Source organism: Adiantum capillus-veneris, chromosome 23 (assembly GCF_014529385.1).
Source record: "Adiantum capillus-veneris isolate H3 chromosome 23, ASM1452938v2, whole genome shotgun sequence".
Classification (NCBI taxonomy): Eukaryota; Viridiplantae; Streptophyta; class Polypodiopsida; order Polypodiales; family Pteridaceae; genus Adiantum; species Adiantum capillus-veneris.
In genome coordinates this window covers 119,904,144-119,918,136 of record NC_140953.1, presented here as the reverse complement: position 1 = coordinate 119,918,136, position 13,993 = coordinate 119,904,144, and the positions used below count along the sequence as shown (strand labels likewise).

Sequence of the window (13,993 nt, the reverse complement as noted above, 5' to 3'; positions counted from 1 at the left end):
ATGCCACAAGAAGTAACAAGTACTTTTTCTAGCAGTCCTAGGGGCTTTTCCTTGTGTCCATCTGCAAGCTGCAGGGTCATTCGTGTGGATATCAAGGCAGGTTTTCCCCATTTTTTCCAAACCTCCTTGGTTGCAATGGCCACACCAGCTCCACTGTCAAGGATTGCCATGGTTTTTACATTATTAAATTCCACAGGAAGGTGGTGTTTCCATCTTCTCCCTCGTAATACTCGCCTACCTTGTTTAATGGCACTGGCCTAGTATTTAGTTGAGGCATTTCAAGCTCTTTGATGCCTTCCTCAATTTGAGTCATTGGGGTTTTTACACCAAATTTCTCTAGACATTTACCCACATTAGCCCACATGTTTGGTCTTATTCTGAGCAACTCGGCTAACATTATTGTACAGGTGACTGGGGTAGATAGAATATCTACTAGCCCTTTGAATCGATGGCCTTGTTGGGAGACAGTCTCTGTGATGGGACTGCAACCACATCTGACTTGGTCTCGTACTCTCCCATGTAGGACGGTAGTGTTCTTAGCGAATGGGGTTGACTATCCATAGATTGTACAGATCCTTTGTCGCCCCAATACGATCGCACGTCTAGATTCATTTGAGATCCAGTCTCAAATTCCTCTATTGGTGGTAGAAACACTCCTCGTTCATCACCAGTCTTGTCTACTCGTCTTCTTAGGTCATCGGCTTCATTGGCCTCTCTGACTTGTTTCCACAATTCATCAAGACCATCTATCTCTTAACAATCCTCAAGTATAGCTTGGTGAAATCCCTCGGAAGAGTTATCCATGGTATTCAGTACTACCCTTGGTTCTAATGCTGGGTCTTTGAGGTTTGGTCTGTGCTCATGGCTAGAAATTGGCTCTTTTAGTTCCTGGTTTGGTGGGATTACTTGTGTAGGCATGACACGGATCACATCCTCAGGTTTTGCAACTGGTGGTTCTAGTAAGGCTTGGGCTGTTTGAATCTATTTATGGCACATTTCAAACCTTTGCTTTTCTAGTTCCGCATAGGGATATGTCATCCACCTATGTTCTTGGGTTTGGTTGTTTTTGAGCATCACATCATAGGCTTTCAAAATGGCATCTAATGTCTCATTAAACTTCTCTGCCAACACAAATCCTCCTGAACTAGCACTTCTCGGTTTCTCATCCGTGGATGGTTCTTCTAGAGGTCTAACCATCTGTGTAAGAGAAGGTGCCTCCTTTTCCTCATGTTGTTTTATCTTCTCCTCAGCTTCGGTAAGCTTCTCAGTTAGGGATTTTTGCTCTCGTTCCCTGCGTGCTTTCATCCTAGTCTTTCTAGCTTTCCAACTATTTCATTTGCTCTTGGCTTTCTGACTAGGTGCGTCTGTCTTTGGTCCATCATCTGTCTTTGGACTCATGTCACTTTCCGTGTTCTTTGTCTCTGGATTCTCATCAGCTTTCTTTTGAGCTTGTGCTCTCGTAACCACTTGAACTGGGACGACATTTTCATTTTCTGAGCTACTAGGTAGCTAAACAATCCCTGATACATTTGTCGTGATTTTCCTGATTTGGTTTGGTTTTTTGGGGCAATCGGGGATCAAGTGAGTGATGCCACACTCAAGACAATAGGCATTTACTTCAATGATCTCTATATGAGGACATTGTTTGACCAAGTGGTTGTCACGACTTTTGTGACAATCTGTCTCTGGTTGAGGAGATTTTTTTAGCATTTCCTCTTCGCTATAAGCAAGCTTTGACCTAGATAAGCCACTATTTGCAATGAATCGCAATGTCCTTTCGTCCATTTCATACCTTCTTTCTTTCAACTGAAATCTAGGAGGTGGAGGTTGTACCGACCTCACCACTCAATGTGTTTCTCTCACATTTTGTTGCTCCAAAGGGTAGTACTCACTTTGGTTTCTATACCACATTGTAGCTGGTACTGGCGTTGGTTTATTTGATGCTTCCATCATTGGCATGTATCTCATGTCTACCGGCATTCTAGCACCTGGCAGCGGAGGTTGTTGTCCTAAGACAAGCTGTGGCCTTAAAATTCCTACTGGTCCTGGCGCATTCTCCGTAATGTATCTAGGTGGAGTAGGTGCTTCTGGAACAGGTTATACATACCTCTCCCTAGAATTTTCCATGCTATAATATCACTCTTTCTCCGTATGGTTCGTCCATTTTCTCTCAATTTCACACCACTTCGGCTCTTTCGAATCAGACCTTACAAGAGGAATCAACCTCTTGACCAAGTCGTCGATAAGCTTTTCTTGATCAATAGGTGCCGTTGGCTTGGCAATGGACTCACGTATCTGTGAAACACTGTGCTGAGAGGATGTGTCATCTCCTTGACTCTTTAAGTCCTTTTCTTTGTATGCCTCACAGTTATCCACTAGATAAAGAGCTTCTTTGATCAACTCGTTTAGCGTCATCCTCCTTATCATATGCAGATCCTTCTGAAGGCCTGCATGTCTCATTCCCTGGATAAAGATCAGCATCAATCGTGCTTGCGTAGGTAATTCCGCTCTCGGACAGAGCTTAACATATCTCTTGAGCCTTAATGATGCTTTGCGTACTGATTCATTCTCTTTCTGTTTGAATCTATGGATTTGCGAGACCGTGTTGTGAGCAATGCCTTTTGGCGAGAATTCTTCAATAAACTCCTCAAACAGCTCATCTAGGGTCTCAAAATCCCATTTTTCCACCGAGTCGAACCATGTAGCTGCATCATCTTCTAGAGTCAATCCAAATCCCGCAAACTGTGTCGCAAAATCTAAAACTTCCTCTACTCTAATCACTCTTCTAAAAGCGTTACGTGATCTCTCGGATCTTTATCTCCGGAGTATTTTCTGTTTACCCATTTCTGGACTTGGGATGGTCTAACTCATCGATTGTCTACAAGTCTGACCAGAGACTCTCCCAATCCTTCTCTCGTTATCGCTCTTGAAGGGAATCCTGGTGCATGGCTCTCTTCTTGGAAATCCTATAGGAATTCTCGTGTTTGGTGGAGGCATTTGTGGTCCTTCATTGACCAAATATCCACCTCTTTCTGGTACAGTCTGTGGATTTGTGCTTTCTACAACTCTGTATTCTCGTCCATACTTGTCGACAACTATAGATCTCCATTAACAGTCGACTCCGTATGTGTAGACATATAAGAGCTTGTAATCCGTTATCTCTTCTAGGTATGGATCTAAGCACCTATAAAGATTGACCTCATTGTCGTCAATGTATCTATATAGTCATTCACTCTCATGACCAATCATCCAAACTCTCTCAACAAGATGGGTCTTTATCAATTGCAAGTTTGGAAGATCCATTGTGGGAGGATATTCCTCTATCGTCGGGATCTCCAAGCTTGTGTAAGCTGCGTTTGAATCTAGGGTAGACATGATTTCTGGGCTTAAGAGCTTTTGCTTGGTTCAAGTAGACTTAGTCCACTGTGTTCAAGTGCTTTGGTTAGGGAAAAGTCGAAACTATGTCCAAAACTGCAACCGTTTCGTCACAATTCTCGCAAATTGTCGCTTTCAGACACCCCTAACTTGCGGATGAATTTTGAGGCCTTAAATGAATTTTTTTTTTTCAAAGTTGTTCAAGTTTTGCTCTAAGATCTGTAGAGCCGCTCTCAGGCTACGTTTTGATATAAAAACTTTTCCGATCCGATACTGTTTGTGAAAGTTATGGCCAAAACAGTGAAATGCACTTTAGACTGGTCAAAATGAGTCCAAATTCAATTTTAAAAGAAGATTTGGGATCTCTGTGACACTGTGAACACTTCTGTATGGTCAAAATTATAGCTAGACCCTAAAACTGGCCTAGAGACATTCTATGCGTAGGATGTCTTTTTGCTCAGAATTTAACAAAATTTGGTCCAGAGACTCCCCTTAAGTCCAGCAACACAATGGTATGCTCAGAATTTCATTTGGACCTAAAAATGGCCTTGAGACATCCTACGCGTAGGATGTCTTTTTGCTCTCCTTGAAATTTTGCTCAGAATGACTTGAAATTTTCACCCCAGCTTCTCCTTGATGTGCTGATCACAGTGGTGTGCTCATAGGTTGATTTGGAGTCCTAAATCAAGCTCAAACTTGCAGATCTTTTTGCTCTGTTTCAGCTCAAACTTGCATTGTAGCTTCCCCTTGATGTGCTAAACTCACAGCTATTTTTACTTTTTGATTCTGACACCTATAGGTTGATCAAATGGTCAAGAATCTGTTTCAAAAACCTGATGTCTGTTCTGATGAATTCCCAAGTCAAATCAACTCCAAAATGGACTAAATTTGTCTAGGAGGCTTGCCTAAGGCTATACAACAGCATGGTATGGTCACGGGAGAATTTTGGTCTCAGAATTATGCCTTAGACATCCTACGCGTAGGATGTCTAACTGCTCAGAATTGCCCCAAATTTGAACCACATACTCTCCTTAAGGTGCTGATCACTATGGTATGCTCAGAATTTTGTTTAGAGTCCAAAATCACACAGAAGACATCCTACGCGTAGGATGTATGTCTTTTTGGCCTATTTGACCCCAGACTTGTCCCACAGCTTCCCCTTGACGTCAGTAACCCAGTGGTATGCTTAGATTTTGGTTTGGATTTCAAAAGTCCCAAATTTTAGCTGTTCTTGCCTTTTGTCTGTCCAAAAACGCTAAAGTCTGTTCAATCTTCACTTTCACTGACCCAAATGAGATGAAATTTATCACATGCACTCAATACAACATTTAGAACATGCCTTTGGAGTCATGCTATGGTTTGGTCTCAAAATTAGGCCTTGGACACAATTTGGGTAGGATGTCTGGCAATTCTCGTCTTTTGGCTTTGATCTTTCAAAATTTGGTCAAATTTCCACTTTCCAGGTGAAAATAGGGTAAAACCTACCTTCTAAACACACTGGTAACCTCAGATTTTCAAAAAAATGTCAAGATCACCCTGTAGACATCCTACGCGTAGGATGTCTACTACTTATTTTTTCAGAATGAAGTGTCCCTGATGCTTCCTTATGCTCTCAGCAAGTGCAAGTATGCTTCACAATTGCAAAAACATGCAAAAATCACTCAATTTAAGCCTTTTCTAAAATTTTACGTTCTCTGACTCCGCCTTTTGGCTTTTGGTCAACAAAAATAGGGAAAAACACTCAAGTCAATATGTTACTAGGGTAAAACCTACCCTCTGAACACACTGGTGCAATCAGAATTTTCAAATTTGGTCTCCAGAACCCCCTTGAGACATCCTACGCGTAGGATGTCTATGTTTATAGAATTGCAGGTTTTCTTCACAGAACCCTTGCAAATGCTCTTTTATATGCACAGCATCAGTCAGTCATACAAAAATGTCCACAAAAGCTTGTTTAATGCATTTTTACCCTCAAAAGCACACTTTTCCGTGATTTCAAATGCAATCAAGCACTTGAGCAAATAATTCAGTGTTGAATAGCTCTAGATCAGAATCGGATCACTTACCTAAAGCTACTCCTACAAATCATATGGGGTTTTGCATCTATGAGTAGAAAAACTCTTCACTGCCACACACGGACTAGTAAACGCTTTTATCACCTCACAAATCACTCGACCACCAACAACTACTCTAATCCACAAATCCTAACTAAACCTATCTAGTCACAGACCCTCGGCAAGACACACGCTTCCTGGCTATCCACTTGATCACGGAATATCCTCTTCCTGATCCACTTAAGAAAAATGCTTTCTTTAGCCGAAACTAAATCAAGCAACCCTCACACGAGTGTTAGTAGGAAACCTACTTAGGCCCTTGTGTCCCCGGCAGTGGCGCCAATGTTGGACGGGAGCGACTCACACACCCATGAAGTACATGCAAACACTACCTAGATCAACATAATGTCAATCGAGGACACAGATGACACGATAGGCACACGGAGGAAATCTCTTTAGCTTGTCATGCTGAGACCATCCTACACATACAACACTCTGGAAGGCCAACTAAACCACAATCAAGAGCCTCACTGCTCTCAACTACACCACCTAGCCACATACACACATACGGAAGGTAACTCACCTAATCATTCTAGATTCGTATGAAACTTAAGGAACACCATCCCCTCAATAGGATACACCTGTCCCTAAGCTTCTACACTCACTCTAAACCCATCTGTGGAAAACGCGTAGGATGACAGAGCAGAATTTTGAAAGTGCCCGAAACTGAAATTTATGAGTACCTATGCGTAGCTTATGTCGCCACGATTCTATAGACTACTAGCACGCAGAAAACAGACATTGTTTGATACACTTACGGCCACAAATAGCTCGTAGATGCGTCGACGTGTGCGCTTCGTCTCGCGTGGAATGCTTGGCGTTGTCGTGTAGCTCTCCTCGAGCCTACAACAATGGTGCAGTCGGATCTCCAATGTGTTGAGCGAGCCGGGCGTAGCAAGAGGATAAAGCTCACGCTCACTCTCTTTCTCTCTCACACACAGTAGACGGCAGCGCTAAGTTTTGATTATGATAAAAGTCTTTCTTACAAAATGACCTAGGTACCTTATATACTAAGGCTACCTTAGGTTTAACCAAAAATGGGGTTGAAAGGGTCAAATGGCTTTGTATTTACAATCTGGAAGTGCCATTGCACCCCGGCTTCTGAAACTAGAATAACTACTCATTACAAATGACGTTTATAGCCATAATCCGAAGCATTTCATAACTCGCAAAAGATAAGACTTTGGTTCGAAACTTGAGTTATGTTGTGTTGTTGACCCAGCAGTCAACAGCATTGGTAGCTCATTTTGATTTGGATGTACATCAATCAGACATTGTTGTACTGCTTTATTGAATGGTGACATATTTGAGGAATTTTATGTAACGCAGACTCTTGGTTTTGTCATTGAGAAAGGACAAAAAGATAAAGTGTGTTAATGTAAGAAAGCTTTGTATGGGTTGAAGCAGTCTCCTCATGCTTAGTAGGAGAAAGTTGACACTCATTTGGTCAAACTAGGCTTTTGTAACAATCCAATAGAAAGCACTTTCAATGTGAAGCGTGAGGGTGATGTACTCCTCATTGTTGTTCTACATGTGAATGATTTGTTGATCACTGGTCCAAATGAGACACATATTTCTGAATTTAAGGTTGATTTGAATGCTACTTTCAAGATGAAAGGTTTGGGGTTTGTTGCATCATTACTTCGGCATACAGTTTAAGCAATGGGATGGTGGTATTGCCTTGTGTCAGACAAGTTACATAGAGACATTGCTATGTAAGTTTGGACTTGAGGATTGCAACCTATTGCCACTCCCATGGAAATAGGTTTGAAATTGAGTCTTCATGATGCTAGTGATCCTGCCAATGTCACTCATTACTGGATGCCTTATTTATGTATGCAATATGAGGCCAAAAATTCAGTTTGCAATCTCACAGGGTCATTAGATTTATGCATAGCCCAGGGTCTAAGCATTGGTAGGTTGTCAAGTGGATCTTTTGCTACTTGAGTGGCACTTTAGTACATCTTGGGTTGTTTTATCCCAAGGGGGGATCATTGCCGCCACATTTACATGCTTTTTCGGACTCATTTTGGGCTGGTTATTTTGACATGCAAGTGTCCACGATTGGGTGTCCACGATTGGTTTTTGTTTCATGTTTTGCAGTTTATGTATATCATGCTTGAGCAAGAAGAAACCTATTGTGGCCACTTCTAGTTGTGAGGCTGAGTAAAGGATAGCCTTCACAGCTACGGTTGAGTGTGTATGGAGACGAGTAAATTCTTGATGGTAAAAGTTAGTATTGGTCCTCATAGGGACCTAGATTGGACTTTTTTTTGTCTATCAAGTTTGCCAGTGCAGCACGATTGCTTGCCCATACAATTTTACTGCCGCATGTTTTATGAGAACAAGGATATCATAGAACATTTTTGTTTGTTGTAAAAGCCATACTTCAAAAGGTTGCAATATATACATGGGTTGTGATTGCAGTAGAGACACACCCATACTCAATGAAGATCTTTTAGTTGTTAGCCACAATGTTTATGTAATGTGAAATACAAGTTTTTATAATTCCCGTAGTGGGATCCCCTTCTTGTTTCCGATTAGCTTAGTCGGTAGAGCAGTGGACTATTAATCCACGGGTTGCTATAACATCTACAAACAACTTTACAATCCAAATACTAATTGACACTTGTGAGAAGCACCTCAAATAGGTTTTCTTGCAATGTTCATGTCACTTCATTGAAATTCAAAGTATGTTTGTTTATTGGGACTTTGTTGTATATCATGTTCCCTAGCACCTTTATAGAAACAAGTGATGAAGTCACAAGGCCTGTCCATAATGGGATGCATTTGATTAAGCAAGAATAAATGAAAGAATTAATAGGTCTTAAAGAAATTATCGTGCTCATTGAGATCCAACATGAGTTGTCAATCTTCTACCCCCCCTTCTCAAACTTCAAATATAGTAAGGAATCCACATATTTTTTGTTTCACGCTTTACTTAAAAAGTATCGTGCCCATTTGTTTTTGGTTAAATTAACCAAGTGGGATGGAATTGCTATATGATATAAACCATAACACTATAATTTACCGAGAAGACATGGTGAGGTTCAAAACTTGAGAGAGAGAGAGAGAGAGAGAGAGAGAGAGAGAGAGGGGGGGGGGGGGGGAGAGGTTATTGCATTTGGATTTCTTATCAAAGTATGTTGGTTGAATCTTTTTTTGGTTTTCATTAAGTGGACCTCAATCAATGAATTGTCAAACTAAAGCAAGTAAGAACAAACATAACACTTCAATTCGTAAAATGAAAAGCTCCATAACTTGAAAAATTTAGCAATATATAGTTGTGGCTTAGAATGTCATATTGTTGATGACTTTACGAACTTCTAGATTAAATCATGAACATAACCTAACAAAATCACGATCCTTATTTGTGTTGATTAAAAATGAAAAATTGAATACAAATCACATGCATACAATTAGCTAAACAGATTCTAAACTTTTGATTAAGTATGAACATGCTTATTTACAGTAATACATGCTAATCACGTGAGGAAGAGCCTAAGATATTCTAAACTTTGGATTTAGTATGAATATGCTTATTAATAGTAATACATGCTAATCACGTGGGAAAGAGCCTGATGTAGATGGCTATTCTCCAATAAAAAGGCACTCTTGCAAGAGATTTACACACCCCTTAGACAGATACATGGTCTTATTACACAACACGATGAAGAAAACAATACAACTTACATTCTTAATGATATCAACATATGACATTGTAAGTTGATCTGCCTCAAGCTCTTGAAACATCCCAACTTAGAATGTAAAGTTTAAACAAAGCCACAATATTGTTGGAATTAGAGTTGCAGGAAAACCTCAGAGGTATACCTCTTAGAGTTCAAATGAATGGGTTTTTTTAATTGCCAAAATTATAAAATTTTAACAAGATTATATTAATATAAGGGATTTTTTAATTCATTTTAAAGAAAACCTTTTAAATTTCTAAAGAAAAACTTTTAAATTTCTAAAGAAAAAGGGGTCATTTTATTACCTTAAGCATGTAAGTAAAGGAGTTTTGTAAATACACGTTGAATGCACGTTATATAAGGTGCACCTTCTGAGAGGAAAACACATACATCTTGGAGAAGGTGAAGTAAGCTCAAAGCACACAACAAAGAGTATATTACTTAGTGTTCAATGGAAAGATGAGATAGCCCTAGAGTGATGGGCGTATATACAATGCATGAGGGAAAAGACCTCTTAGTGAGGAAAAAAATACCCCCGCGGTCCTAAGTGTGTTCATACACATCACTATGACATGTATATGATAACAAATCCCCCTTGGCAGCGATGTGGTGAACGGGAGCTGGCACATAGAGTATAGGGAAGTGCCATGTCTTGAGGACAGGATCAGTCCACAAAGGGGAGCAAGCCCAAATCTTTGTGGAAAGCTTCAAACTTCTCACACAATGCCTTTGTGAAAAGATTTGTAAGGTTGTTCTGTGTTCGCATATAAGCCAAGCTATCTCTCCTTTTGAGAGTACTCTCTCCTTGACATAGTGATAATGCACCTCAATGTGCTTTGTGCGAGTAGTCAGAGTTCGCACAAAACTAGGTTCCAAAATGTCTGACATGTAGTTGCTCAAGTTTTGAGCCAATAAGATTTTAGCAAGTAATGTTTTATGGCTATTGAAAAGCATAAAAGTGGCATGATAAGATGGTTTAACCCGCAGTGCTCGTCAAAATTTGTTGGATGTAAATTACAACATTTGAAGTTAAGTTTAAAAAGTCAATGTGCCGTTCAAAGAAATCAACGGTGATGTAAACTATACAGGAACATGTTCCTAAGTCATAGCAGAAAACCTAACATTAATGTACTAGTTATTTTGACTAACCTAACGAAGAATGCTAATCCTAATGCTAATTCTCCTATAGCATAGCTGGTTCCGTCCAGCAGATTGGAGATGGGCACTGAATAAAGGTTTAATGGATAGAAAAGCTCCAACGCAAGCTTACTATCCCTGCCGATCTTTTAAGAGACCTTTTCTGCAACAGATCCAAGCCCTGTTAATTGGTTGTTGACATAAGAGAACCTGATGATCGCAGAAATTTCTGTCAATCAAAGTCTGATGGTTAATGAATCTTGATTAACGTGAGCTGTCGTGAATCCTTTTTGCAGCTGCCAGGAATATTTGGGTGATATACCTTATCTTCAGCTTCTCAAGCCAAACGAAAAACTCCGCATCACTTTGACCATGTCACCTACGTTCGGATCACTGTCCTTTGCCGCTGGCATGCTTGACAAAATACATCGGTATAGTGTTAGTATTTATCTGATTGGTAGAAGTCCTTCATCCTAATTCTAGAACCTAATTACATGTAGTTTTGTGCCGAGTCCGTTGCTGCACAGGCAAGTTCTTTGGGCTTTTCTCGTACACGCCATAGCATCACTGTAAAAGCGCGACAAACAGTTCAAGATCAATCTTGCAGACGATGCACCTTTGTTGAAGTTCGCTTCGGTATATAATTGGCTGCAGGCCGGTCGCAGCTGCTGCATGATTCCGGAACTCCATCGACCCTGCTGCCGCTTTCCCACAGACAGCCATTCCGTGAACTCGTCCTTACGTACTTCTTGTCCTGGAGCATTTGTCCATTTGTAGCGATTAGCATCGACACCAAACTGCTACAAACGTCTAGAAACGTCTGCTACAAACTGTGAAACTTACTCGAAAGGACGGAATCTTATTGAATCGTTTATTTTGTGCAATAGCCCCATCTGTCCATCACATAAAACATGTTGACAATACGGAGCTTAGATTTCTCTGGAAAGCCATAGGGGAGAAATATAGTCGCACGGTACTTTAAAAAAATAGCAGCTAATTTCTGTTGATCTCCAGAAAAATGGAACTCCAGACATAGCAATATTCATAGAGAAGCTTAACCCAGTCAATCGAAACGGCATTGCAAGGAAAAATCACCAAGATCAGTCATGCCGGAGCTGGAGGAAGATGATGTGCTTTCCCCCCACTTAACTATAGATTTGTCGAGTTCCTCAGGAAACCGAGGACGGACAAATCCCATTTCCTTCGTGCACCAAAACCTTGAAGGTTTTGGAATTTCAGCAGAATCCGGCCGACACGTCTGTTCTGATAAGCGGCTAGTGAGCTGATTATGTTGAGATTCTTCAATGCCAAAGCTATCGCGATCTGCATTCGACAAAGAATTAGAAACAAGGATCTCGTCGTACGAGGGAGCTGCAGGAAACTGGTTACAATCTACGGTGTTAGAATCGTTTCCAGAGCCACTCAGGAGGTCGGTGTTCGCTTCACAGACCACCGCAGAAGCTCCATTGCAAATAAGGCGGCGATCGAGCTGCTGGATAGTATCTACGTCTGCTCTATCTCCGAAGCTCTTCGAGTTGGACGACGTCGTTGAGAGCTTCGTAGAAGCTATGTTGCTGTTGTCTTCTTGATAGTGAGGGTGAAAAGGTGGAAAAATTTGGCAGGAGGGGACGAAAGGTTGGGCCATGCCGAGGGGCATGATCTGCAGGGGCATCGGGCCCTCATTATTGTTGTGCGAGGTACTTGTGAAGGCGTAGAGGCAACCAGGAGGGGGAGGAGGGAGATGGTAAATGATAAGATGAATTGGAGGTGCTGCGGGCAATACAGAATAGTCCGCCATATTAGCCTTTTCTTCGAAGCTGCAACTAGCAAGGCGCTGATCTGACGCTCGCTTGAGAATTGAAAAACTTGCAGCACCAAATGAGCCGCCAAAGCGAAAGATTGAAATGAAGGCCAAATTTATAGGTCTCGAGATTAAACGGGGGCCCTTCGGCTTTTGTAAAGGGTTCGCCTATCTAATAGGTGCCAGATCGCACCCTGGGTGAGTGGGGGGAGGTCACCCCTCGTCACTATCTCAGAAGGGTCCAGCCAAGAGTGATCTAGGTCCAAATTTGGCCGCGCGGAGCGCCTTTGATCTCAGCCGTCCGATCGTGCGGAGTGAACTCGGGGCAAAAATGGCGCCTCCAGTTCACCCCGAGTTCACTCGCCTCTCAGTTGCCACACGAATGTAAGACCTCTCAGTTGCCACACGAATGCCCTACCATCACGCTAGCACGTCACTGCCCATGTTGGCATGGCACATGATCACACCCTAGCTTACCCGCCCCTAGTTCACCCCCAGTTCACCCACCCATAGTTCACCCAAATTCACCCTGAGGTTCACCCTTAGTTCACTGCATGATCCGACAGTTGAGATTAAAGCCGCCTCGCCCCCCAAATTTGGGCCCTCGATCCCCTCTAAACCATATGGTCATGCCATATATTGACAAGGGAGATCACCTTCTAATATAAGAAAATGAGAAAAGCATGGCTGCATTTTTTAATGGAATTTTTGCCCATGCTAGTGCTACGAAAAAAGTAGGTGATAGGCTTTATTTTTGAAAGACCTTTCCTCTCTTTGTTTGTAGGTTGCAAGCTTTGAATCAAAAGCTATCAACTTGCATCCATACAACCCTTCAAAATCTCTCTCACAAAACTAGAGAGGAGGTGTGACCTGCCATGTTGCTTTTCTCCACTCCCCCCACTAGAGCGGACACGACTTAGTTGTAAGAATATTGGATGATGTCCTAGTGTGGACACTTGCATGAGAGGATGTTTTCTGTTGTATGGCGTAAAAATAGAATTATTGGCATTCGAAAAGAAGCCTCATTGAAGAAGAGAGTTAAGCCAACATTTGTCACTTCACATTTCTTTCCTAAGTCAATGTTCGAGAAAAGTTTATCTCAGCTTAACCTTGAGTTGGTTAGACATTCAACCTAGCCGGGTGAGAGGAGATTGAAAAGGAAATTTTCTATTCGGATTTTGCAAGAAAATAGTGTAAATATAGTATAATCTACTTAAGGATTGGATTAAAGGGATTTGTATATATTTGGAATAAAGTCTTTTCTTGAACACTAGAAAAGACCCATTGACAAACTAAATCAATTAGGGAATATTTTAGTTGTTTGCATAAAAAGGTAGGTCCAATCAATGTGAGGAAATAATAAAATTACAAAATGTCCATGAGAAGGTAGATCAAAATGATGCTAGACCACCCTTGGCTTTGTCTTATCATCTTGCACATTGGATTTCTTTCTCAATGGGGGTTTACTTCTTGAAGTGGTCAATGGAGATGCATAAGGTATTTAGAAGTCAGTTGTTTGAGGGAGCTCCACTTTTGCTTTGCCTTGGGCCTTGGATTGAGTAGGGAGCCATGGTTGTGCAATCATAAAACTTTGTTTAGTGGTTGAATCCTCTTTAAGATGGCAACAAGCGTTTGGGCACCCAGTGCTAAGCGTTTTTAGCTCTTGAATTCTTGCTTTGAGGGTTGTCTACGTCGTCCTCGGACTTCTTCTCGACTCTTGTGTTTACCTATAGACCTATAGGGATAGGAGAACTTTTACTTTTTCCTTTAGGATCACTAACAGCTTGGAGGAATTTTGTCACAATAGCATTGACTAGCTTTGGAAGCTTCTCATGGGATTGCACTGCATTTATCTTAGGCACAAGGTGAGACAATGT

The 13,993-nt window shown here is 41.3% G+C and overlaps 1 pseudogene across 1 annotated transcript; it reads right to left on the bottom strand.

Annotated features, from left to right (window-relative positions):
- Positions 1-9,637: 9,637 nt before the first annotated feature.
- On the bottom strand, positions 9,638-12,197 carry LOC147428448 (uncharacterized; annotated as a pseudogene). Its single transcript, XR_015186023.1, has 6 exons — positions 11,411-12,197; positions 11,159-11,208; positions 10,810-11,069; positions 10,695-10,729; positions 10,638-10,651; positions 9,638-10,544 (listed from the first exon to the last, which is right to left on the bottom strand). The product of XR_015186023.1 is annotated as an uncharacterized LOC147428448 (transcript).
- Between the last annotated feature and the right edge of the window lie 1,796 nt (positions 12,198-13,993).